Source organism: Octodon degus, unplaced genomic scaffold (assembly GCF_000260255.1).
Source record: "Octodon degus isolate 3935 unplaced genomic scaffold, OctDeg1.0 scaffold00014, whole genome shotgun sequence".
NCBI lineage: Eukaryota > Metazoa > Chordata > Mammalia > Rodentia > Octodontidae > Octodon > Octodon degus.
Window position 1 is genome coordinate 11,981,198 of NW_004524590.1, and position 11,406 is coordinate 11,992,603.

Here is an 11,406-nt window from a genome sequence, read left to right on the forward strand (position 1 = left end):
AGACATAGCAGTAATCCTCACCATTGCCATCTGTGTTATCACCTTCCAGCTTCTCGAAGGAAGGAGCTCAGGGCCTACCCGCCCATATCTTTAAGGAAGCAACAGACAAGGCTTAGGTATGGTGAAGGTGAAGGGAGATATGAAAAGAGAGGACTCCAGGCTCAAGCTCAAAGGTTACCCAAGGGGACAGTCATCAAAAAAACAACTTGTCAGTTCATAAAGGAGCCTCTGAAGCAATTGACTGCAGAGGCCATGGAAGAAGCACCTGCTCCTAGGGAGGAGCCTACCAGAGGAGGAAAGTTGGAGGGGAGCACAAAGGTGGTGATAACTCTGTTTGTTTTGGTGGAACTGGGGATTGAACTCAGATCCTTGTGCTTGCCAAGCAAGCAGTTATCTCCCTGGCCCGGTGGTGGTAACTTAATGTTACAGTTATCTGTTTGTAGTACGTGATGTTTCCATTTCTTCCTAGGAGTTGGTGCAGTCAATGGCGTGTCTTCATTCCTTCATTCCTGTTTCACCCACTTTTCCTTCCCTCCCTTCCCTCTCCATCAATCTGGGATTCTGAGAAAGAAGCGCCCAAGAAGGTGATACAAAAGGGTAGGAGTCTCAGTGACAGTGACAGTTGTGAGAGAGGGAGTCTGATGACGCTGGAGAGGAAGCGGGCAGTGGGGCAGGAGAGTGGGGCCTTGTGCTGTGGTGCTTCCGAGGCTCCTGCAGAAGCTGGCGGTCCTTGCAGGTCTCGGCCTGGCAGCTTCCGCCTCTTCTTGGAAGGCTCCGTGGGAAAAGCTGTGCAGTGATTAAGATCTTTTAATTAAAGAAGCCATTTGCACAGGATGCAGCAAGAGGCTGATGGAGAGTTTGCTGAAATTGGATTTTTTTTTTTTTGCTTAACTAGAAAAGTAATAAGACTCTGCTTTGTGTAATAGGGCTGTGTCATTTTGAAACGCAGCTGGCGAGCTACCTGTGAATGACCTTACCAACTCAGTCATTCATTCACTCCCAGGTCATACTTGGCCATCATTACCACTGCGGTTCCTGAGCAATAAGAACTTCTGGAATTCTTATGGTGTGCCTGGCATTGTACTATCGACAATGAGCACTGCTTTCTGCGCTCCACAACCCTATGGGGTGTGCACTCTTACTTTTTCTTTTCTAGAGGAGAAAACCATGAACTCATTTATATGATTTTGTAAAAATATTTATTTGGTACTGGGTCTTGATGTGCAGCTTAGACTGGTGGTGATCCTCCTGCCTCAGCCTCCCCAGCACTGAGATTATAAGCATGTGCCACTAGACTGGGTTTCAGGGCCAGCAAGGCCCGCCCAGGGTGCCAGGGCTGGCACAGCATGCAGTACCAGGGATTGAACCTGGGTCCCTGTGCTTGCCATGGAGGCGCTGTGAGCTATAGCCCCAACTAACTCCTCTATATGGGAAGCATCTCTTCCTCCCCTGAGAAGCTAATCAGAAGAGAGGCCAGAGAAATGATGAATTTGGAACTTTAGTTTCCTTCCATTTCTGACTCCATTGTATTCTGAGGCCCCCGTTAAGTCCTCTGCTTTTTTCTTTTTTTTTTTTTTTGGCGGAACCGGGGATTGAACTCAGATCCTTGCGTTTGTCAGTCAAGCGCTTATCCTACTGAGCCATCTCCCCGGCCCCTAGGTTGATTTCTTAATGATAGCCATTCTTTCTGGGGTGAGATGGAATCTCAGTGTTGTAACTTACATTTCTCCAATGACCAGTGATGTTGGACCTTTTTTCATATATTCATGTGCTACTTGTATTTTTTCATTTGAGAAGTGTCTCTTCATTTCTGAGCCCCATTTTGGGAGTGGGTCTTTAAATGTGGGGTGGGGTTTGAGTTTCCTGAGTTCTTTATACAGCCTAGATATTAGTCCTTTGTCTGAAGAACAGCTATTAATTTTTTTCCCCATGCTGTGGTGTGTCTCTTTCCTCTGTTAACGATTTCCTTTGCTAGGAAAAGGATTTTTAATATGATGCGATACTAGCTGTTGATTCTGTAATGTTCCCTGTGTGACTGGAGATTTGTTCATAAAGTCTTTGCCTACACCTCTGACTTCAATAGTTTTACTTGTTCTGTCTTTCAGCAGATTGTTTCTGTTTTAATATTTGGCTTTTTGACCCATGCTGATTTTGGTTTAATGTGTGGTGAGAAGTATGGGTCTAGGTTTAATATTCAGTATGTGGAAAATCAGTTTTCCTAGAATCATTTATTAAAGAGGCTATTTTTCTTCTAGTGATAGTATTTGGTCCTGGCTGAGTGTGTTTGGAGTTGTTTCTGCATCTCTTATTCTGTTCCACTAATCTTCAGGCCTCCCCTCCACCCCCAGTACCATGCTGTTTTATTATGGTAATTTTGCAGTATAATTTCAAATCTAGGATTGTGTTGTTCCTGGTCTTGTTTTTATTGCCTAGAATTGCTATAGCTATTTGCTAATTGCTATTGTTCTGGTCCCATATGATTTTAAGATTGTTTTTTTCTAGTTTTTTGAAGTATGGTATTGCTATTTTTTATCAGGATTGCTTTGAATCTGTTTTGGACGTATGGTCATTTTCACTATATTGGTTCTGCCTAGCAAAGAACAGGAGATAGCTTTCCATCTTCTGATACCCTCTTGGACCTTTTTAGAGTACTGTAGTTTTCAATGAAAAGGTCTTTTATATCCTTTGTTAGATTGATTGAAATACTTACACCCTAAGTATTTCACTTTTCTTGATGCTATTGTGAAAGGCATGGTTTCCCTATTTTTTTCTCTCCCATGTACAGGCATGCTGTGGATTTTTGAGTGTTGAATTTATGTGCTGCTATGCTACCAAATTTGGTCATTAAATCTAGGAGTTTTTGGTGATGGTTTTGGGATCGTCTATGTAGAGTACCAGGCTGTCTGCAAATGGAGGCGTTCCAGAAACTGGAACTCAGATTGGGGAGCCAGTGCCCCCAGGCGCAGGTGCGGGCCTCCTTTTGGCTTGTGAGCAGCACCTTCTCAGTGTCTTCCCATGGCTTTTACTCCATGCATGTCCATTGGGAGAAGGAGTGCTCTCTTCTTTTTGCGCGACCTCCATCTTCATAGCGTTACTTCTCACAGACATCATCTCCTAACAGGATCAGTTTGAGGGTTGGGGTGCAACACATAAGTTTTGGGGAAACACAAATATGTGGTGCATAATACTAATTACTATGTTATAACACAGTTACCAAATGTTAGTAAGCCAAGCTTGGATATAGTGATGTATATACTTCATCACTAATAAAACATATAATTGATGTGTTTAAAACATAAGGTAAAATTCAGTTTTTTAACCTAGTTGCTTAGTTTAAATAAGGACATTTAATCATGGAGTACTCTTTAGCAAGATAAAAATGCATGCATGTTGGATATAAAAGTACAAATGTGATTTTTTTTTGCCCCATGCATGGATCCCTTCCCTTCCTGAATGCCCACCAGTATGGCCTAACTGTTCTCTCTCTCTCTCTCTCTCTCTCTCTCTCTCTCTCTCTCTCTCTCTCTGTCTCTCTCTCTTTGGGGGGAAAGGTCTACAGGGTCTCACTACTAGATAAGACTCGTAGTGATCTGCCTGTTTACAGCCTCCCAGGAGCTAGGATTACAGGTGTGCGCCACCATGCCGTCTCAATTGCCATCTCAGCGTGCCCCCAGGGTGGGGCTGGCACTGCAGGCCCGGGGATTGAACCCTGACCCCTGTGCCTGCTTGCAGGCCCTTTAACCCCCCTGAGCTATTTGGTTGGCCCTTATTCCATTCTTTCTTACCAGGCCTCATTACCTACACTCTTCTAGTCCCATTGGTTTTGTTGCCACTTTTCCAGAGCTTTAGACATTTTTGCCCCAGGGCTTTTGCACCTGCTGTTGTTTCTGCCTGACCTACCTGTTGTGCAGGCAGCTATGCAGCACACTCACTTCCTTCAAAGCTTGCCTCAAATCCCACATTTTCAAGGTGGTCTTCTTTGAATATCCTCCACCAACTTATGCTTGTCTTTCTTTCTTTCTTTCTTTCTTTCTTTCTTTCTTTCTTTCTTTCTTTCTTTCTTTCTTTCTTTCTTTCTCTCTCTCTCTCTCTCTCTCTCTTCCTTCTTTCTTTCCTTCCTTCCCTCCGCTATTTTCTTCCTTCTTTCTTTTCTTTGCCAACTAACCTGCCTTATTTCCCTTAACAGTTCCCTCCATTCTTTGTATCTTCCTACTGGCATTTAAGATATATTTAGACAGAGCTCTACCAGTTCTGTCTACTGTTATGTCCGCAGTGTCTAAAGCAGTGCTGAATACAGAACAGACATCCAATAAATATTTATTGATTGTAAAAGCAAGTTGAAGCACACTGAATGTGCGAATCAAGAGTTTGGGTCAAAGTGAGGTTGGCCACTTGGGAGAAACTATAGTAGTTGCCTAGAATAAGTGCATTAGCATTTCCCACAATGGATACTGTTCTTAAAGCTTTAGACCAGAAGGAGTTTGGAAATTACATCATGTGTTAGGAACTGTGACCAGACCTGGCAAAGTTAGACTATCTTGTAAGTCAGGAGCTGGGTGTGGTCTTGGTCTCTGGGTAGTTCTGGAGAAAGAGCTCATCCTACACTGGTCAGGATGGTCAGTATAGGTTAGTAAAATGTTTGAAGAAGCTGGGGCTTGGCCTACTCAAAAGGCCAGGTTGTTAGGGCTGGCAAGTTAGCTCAGCAGACTAAGGAGCCTGCTTAGCCAGAGTACAGTGCCTGGTGTGCCAGTCCCACCCCTGGGGCACACTGAGAGGGTGATTGATACTGGGCGTGGTGGCGTGTGCCTGTAATCCCAGTGCTTGGGAAGTTAAAAACAAGAGAATCACTATTAGTCCAATCTGCATAGTGAGACCCTGTAGACCCTGCAGACTCTGTAGACCCTGCCCTAAATACATAAAAAAGAGGCCAGGTTGCACCCAGAGGTGAGCCTATGTGTAGTGTGCTAAGCAAAATATCCATTTCAAGGTAATATCTGCTTTTTGCGGCAATATTTGAGGGACAAGAGTACTGGAGTAGATGCTGTGTTAATCTTGATTATCTGCTGGGTTATACTGAAAAGTCTAGGGACAACTGGGGAGTTAACTCAGTAGAATAAGCACTTGCCTGGCAAATGCAAGGGCCTGAGTTCAATCCCCAGTTTAAAAAAAAGAAAAGAAAAGAAAAATAAAAATTCCAGAGTCCCAGTGAACCATCTTGAGGTGCGGCCTAGTCGCAGGAGCAGGTCATGGGCACATGATGACAGGGGATCTGCCTGGTCCCCGGCCCCTTCTGCTCTGCTTTCCTACTTTCATGACACCAGCAGCTTTGCTTCACTTTGCCCCTCTGCCTCAATGTCACTGACTTGGAGCCTGCCAGCTATGAACTGGAACCTCTGAGTCTGCGAGCCAAAATGCACCTGTCTTCTTTCCATTTACAGGTGGCAGATATTCTGTCTCAGCAAAAGGAAATCTAAGTAATACAGTAGGCCACCCTTGGGCCACTGCAGGGTTATGCAGTCATAGGTGGGAATCATATCTCCAATTCTCATTTCTTCATCCATAAAAGGCTAATACTCCGCTGACCTGACAGGGTCACATTGCTCCTTCAATGAGATAATTCATGATCAGTGCAAAAACAGGATTGAGAAATAAATGATAGCCATTGGCAGCATGTATAACAAGTCAGAGGAGAAGAAAGTCCAGGTTCCAGAAAGTTTTCTGCTATGCAGGAGGGCTTGGAGGTCCTGGGCTAAAGCCACAGCCTCTCTGAAGAGAACATGTTGTGCTGGGGTCAACCTCCTGGCTTCTCTCTGTCTTGTGCTCTAGCCTTTCCACCAGGCTAACTTGGTACTCCAAGCCTGTCTCTAGTTCTGGCTGCCTGTGGATGCCTCTGGCTCTCAGAAAAAGCCCTGTAAATCAAGCTGAAAGGAAGGGATGGAGAAACTCAGGCCAGGCCATGATTCCAAAGACAGCAGGAAATGAATACATTTGTGGGAACACATGGCCAGGGAGACTTTAAATGTCTGCAGGGTGAGTCATCAGGTACACAGTGCGCCTGAGGTGCCGCTGGCTCCCAGGCTGCTTGGTGATGCTGGGAGATCAAGCTGTGAACGTGTGGTCTACTCGCCAACCCGCGGAGATTATTTTTAGATTAGCTTCTGTTTCAAATTATCCAATGCCTGCTCCACATTTATTAATACAAAAGATTAGAAGTTGAGTAGCTATGAATGCATCACATATTGCTTTCTTCATCCATTCGCCAGATTTATTAATCACCAAGTGTATGTGAAGTACTTAAGAGACACTGGGGAATACAAAGACAAGGCATTTCAAGTTTGCAAAACTGACTTCACTGTCTTCAAAACAAATCCATGGGGGAGGTCGAAGCTACTTATTTTACTGATTGATTTGTTGAATGAGTCATCGATTCATTAAATTGTGCAGAACACTTACTAAACACCTGCAGTGCCAGACATGCTGGGAAATTGATAATAAACATGACAAAGATCTGCCGACCCTGAAGTTGCATTTTATGGCAAAGAGAGAACATAAACAAGTACGCAAATAAATGTGAGATGCAATGTCAGGCAACAGTGGGGACCGTGAAGAAAATGAAGTGGGCTGGAGATGGGAGATAGATGTTGCTAGACAGGAGGAAGGCCTGAGCAGAAAGACCCGGATGGAGAGAGAATCAGCTCTCTTCCTACCTCCCTCCCCCTCTCTCCATCTTTCTCACCCCCTTTGCCTCTTTCTTTTTTTCTTTCCTTTTCCAAGTATTGAACTCAGGATTTGCACTTGCCAGACATTTACTTTCGTACACGGATGACAGAAGAATGCTCTGAAAACTAAACCCCAGGAAAATGAATTGACTTTGCCAGGAATGTTTAATGAAATGTCGGCTGAGAGGGGGCTCTGCCCTGGCCCAAGATTATAACCTGTGTCCTCCAGTTTTAAATCACTGCTTAAGGAGGCCTCTTGGTCAGCCATCTGCTGCAGCCTAGAGCCCACCAGGGACTCCAAGGAAGCCACCTACAGCGGAGTGCACATGTGCACACTGACAATCGCTGTGCAGATATCTGTAAGGACTAAGGTGCAGAACACAGAGCACACCGTGGGCAAAGGAGAGACCTGCAACTGTGAGCTAAGATCCTGGCTGTTTGCAGTTTTTTTTTCTGCCATAAGCCATTTATCTCTGTTCTTTCATCTTGGAAATTAGCATATGAGTGTTCCCTGAATTTCCTACCTTGAGTTGGAAGGAATGCAGTGCTTAGGAAAGTGTTCATTGTCTGCAAATTCTTTTTTATGAACAGGCAGTAGCAGCTTTCAGTCGCAATTTTCTTCACAAGTGGAACTATAAACTTTTGTCTCTGGTGAGAATTTACTCCTTGATCCTGGCTCTCTATGTGGTCAGGAAAAGTGTGTGGAAGAACGCGCCTCTGAGGAAGTGTGTGCAGAAAGCCTGAGGTTTTCCCTGGGGCAGGGGTTAGGGGCTTCCCTTTCTATTTCCAAAAAGTTGGGGCAGTGAGACCCTTAAGACAGGAGAGATGACCAAATATATTATTGCTCCTTTTTGTGCTTTCTTTCTTTGAGGCGATAGGTATGGAACTGAGTAAAATAAAGCCGAGTTTAGCAGGACGAATCCCTTGAGGTCCAGAGTTGAATGAGCTGTTAAGAGGGGCCCAGCTGGACGTGGGACCCCGGGGAGGGGCTTTGGAGGGTGCATCTCTTGCTGGTGGCCTTCCCCGGTGCCCTGCTTCCTGGCCACCACAAAATGAGTGGCTTTGTTCCGCTGTGCCCTTCCGGACAATGTTCCCACCTCTGAGACTCTGAGGCAACAGCTTCTTGGCCTTTCAGCTGTGGTTGTGTGTGAAACTGTGAGATAACTTAAACCTGTCCTCTTTTAAATTGTAGGTCTCAGGTATTTTGCCCTCCAGAAGGAAAACTGACCAACGCAGTGACCAAAGGACTCTAACCAGAATGAAAAGGCAATGCACAGAATTCTAAAAGCCTATTTTCAAATCATCAACCTGATAAAGGGTAAATATGAATATGCAGAATATATTGAAGAACTCTTACAACTCAACAGTAACAAGAAACAGACATTTAAAAATTATAAATATGGGTGACCGGAACTTGAGTGCTGGTCTCTTGCTTTCCTTCCCGGACAGCACGAGGGTCACCACCTGCTCCACCACCTTCTCCACCAACTACCGGTCCCTGGGCTCGGACGGGGCCCCCAGCCAATGAGTCGGGCAGGGCAGCAGCGCTGCCAGCGTCTATGCTGGCACTGGGGGCTCAGGCTCCCGGGTCTCCATGTCTCTATGTCTCTCTCCACCATCTCCACCATCCTCTGGGGCCACATGGCATCCGCGGGCCTGGCCGCGGGAGTAGATGGGGGTCTGGCCAGAGCGGGCAGCATCCAGATTGCGAAGGAGACCACGCAGGACCTGAACGACTGCTGGGCCTCCTACCTGGAGAGAGTGAGGAGCCTGGAGACGGAAAATCGGAGGCTGGAAGGCAAGATCCGGGAGCACCTGGAGAAGAAGGGTCCCTGGTCAGAGACTCGGTCCATTATTTCAACACCTTCGAGGAGCTGAAGGCTCAGATCTTTGCCAGTTCTGTGGACATCGCCCGCATCGGCCTGCAGATTGACAATGCTCCTCTTGCTGCTGATGACTTTAGAGTCAGGGATGAGATGGAACTGGCCATGAGTCAGTCTGTGCAGAATGACATCCACAGGCTTCGCAAGGTCATTGATGACACCAAGATCACCCGGCTGCCCCTGGAGACAGCAATCGAGACTCTGAAGGAGGAGCTGATATTCATGAAGAACCTTGAGGAGGACGTCAGAGGCCTTCAAGCCCAGACTGCCGGCTGTGGGTCGGCTGTGGAGGTGGATGCGCCCAGTGGCACGATCATGACAGACATCAGGGCCCACTATGACGCGCTGGCTCAGAAGAACCGAGAAGAGCTGGACAAGTACTGGTCCCAGAACACTGAGGAGAGCACCACAGTCATCACCTCACAGTCTGCTGGGGTTGGAGCTGCGGAGACGACACTCACAGAGCTGAAGCTCACGGCCCAGTCCTTGGAGACTAAGCTGGAGTCCGTGAGAAATCTGAAGGCTGGCCTGGAGAACAGCCTGAGAGACCTGGAGGCCCGCTACACTATGCAGATGGAGCAACTCAACGGGGTCCTGCTGCACCTAGAGCGGGCACAGACTCCAACAGAGGGGCAGCGCCAGGCCCAGGAGTACGAGGCCCTGCTGGACAGCAAGGTCAAGCTGGAGGCTGAGATTGCCACGTACTGCCGCCTGCTGGAAGATGGGGAGGATTTCAATCTCAGCGATGCCCTGGACATCAGCAGCACCTCGGTGCCACCCGCAAAATCGTGGAGAGAAAATTAGTGTCTGAGACCAATGACACCAAAGTGTTGAGATACTGAAGCAACAGAAGTGGGGTGCCCTTGGGAAATAACTAGCAAATAAAAATTCAGAGGTCACTGGACAAAAAAAAAAAGAATAAAAATTATAAATATGAAAATTTCAAGATTAAACAATTAGGAAGTTAAAAAAAACTAGACAACTGAATTAACAAACAGGCAAAGGAATGAACAGGTGTTTTCCAAAGAAGATACACGGCTTGATGCCCAGTAAACACATGAAAACGTGCGCCGTGTCACTAGTCACTAAGCATTTGCAAGTCAAAAGCACAGTGAGATTCTACTTCATGCCATTAGGGTAGCTGTTACCAAAAAGCCAGAAGATATCAGGTGTTGGTAGAATGCACAAAACTACGAAACTCGGAACTGTTGTGCACTGCTTGTGGGGTGTAAGATGGTACAGGTGCTGTGTAAAACAGTTGCATTTTGTTAAATATTTTAAAATTCCCATATGATTCAGCAGTTTCACTTCTGGGATGGTGTCTAGAAGAATCAAAACAGGACCTTGAATATATATTTGCACATTTGTGTCTTTAGTAGTGAATTTATAACAGTCCAAAGGTGGTAGGACCTTAGGTGTTCACAGAACAGATGCATGCATAGAGCAAGCGTAAGTACACAGTGTGGATTATTGTCCTGGCACAAGCTACAACACAGGAACCTGAGGACATTGCGCCAGGTGAGAGAGGCCAGTCACAAAAAGGCACTTTTACGTGTCGTTGAGCAGTCAAATTTGAGCAGACAAATTCACTGACAGAAAGCAGCATATTCATCAAGAGGCCAGCAGGGGAAAAGAAAGAGGAGTTGATGTTGGCTGGGTACAGTTTCCATCCGGAAAGATAAACAAGTTCTAGCAATGGATGGTTGTGATAGCTGTAGGACAGTGTGAATGACATGGTAGTACTGAGCTGGCTTTAAGTGGTAAATGCTATATATGATGTATTTTTAACAATTAAAGATTAAAATAATTTGTCTTTAATTAATTGAGATAATCTCTATTGATATGGTGAAATAGCTTTTTTCAATATCAATATATGTCTATGTCTATATATCTATATCTATATCTATGTCTAGTGCTTGGGATTGAACCCAGGACCTCCTGCATACTGGGCTAGAGTTCTCCCACTAAACTATATCCCCAGCTCTGCATATCTATATGAGTATCTAGCTAGTATAGATTTTTGTTTATGAGACCTTTTCCCCCCTGCATTGAGATGAATGTTTTGGCTTTGCTTTCCCAATGTAGAATTACAGGGCCAGAGAATGTTAATAGTTTTAACGTATTTAAGTCAAATTAGCAAGATGTTTCCCCTCCTCAGCGCCCAACTCTGCCCAGAGAGTGGACGCCCCTCCCAAGCACTGGTGTGCAGCGGCCTTTCCAGCCTACAGAACATTACCCTGTTCCTGTAGCACCCATTGATCACATAATAAATGCACTAACCAGCAGAAAGGGAGGGAGGCCTCCATCCTGAAATAAGCCTCAAATTCTGGCCAGGCATTGCTCGATAGGATTACAGGAAGGCTGTGCAGGTTGTGCAGTGCAGTTGTGGGGCGGTGTCGCATGCCTCCTGAGATTGCAGTGACGTTGCCTTCATAGCCAGAGGATGAAGGAGAAAAGGACCAGCTGCCTGGCCCCAGCTGCGCTCCGAATGCTTTCTGTTGTTCCAGCGCTGAAGCCCAAAGCTTTAAGGCAGGCAGGAGGAAACTCTAGCTTTAGCATTTCTGAGGGAAGAGGATTTGGCAGCACAGAGGCAGACAGCAAAGCTGGTGAGGGGGCCTTGCCCAGTGGAATGGTTTGGAACCCTCCCTTTGTTTACGGAGTAAGAATCCTGGAGATACACAATCCGAGCTGTGGAACCCCGGAGTGCGGAGGGGTTTGACTAACATCTTGATCTACTTTCCTAAACTTTTTGGAAGGAGAAAACCCCCATGCCTCGGTGCCAAGCCATTTCCCCCCTCTATTTG

The 11,406-nt window shown here is 46.0% G+C and overlaps 1 pseudogene; it reads left to right on the forward strand.

The window, feature by feature from the left end:
• The window catches only part of LOC101592871, a 99,835-nt pseudogene extending 90,391 nt beyond the window's left edge, over positions 1-9,444 (forward strand).
• The last annotated feature ends 1,962 nt before the right edge of the window (positions 9,445-11,406 follow it).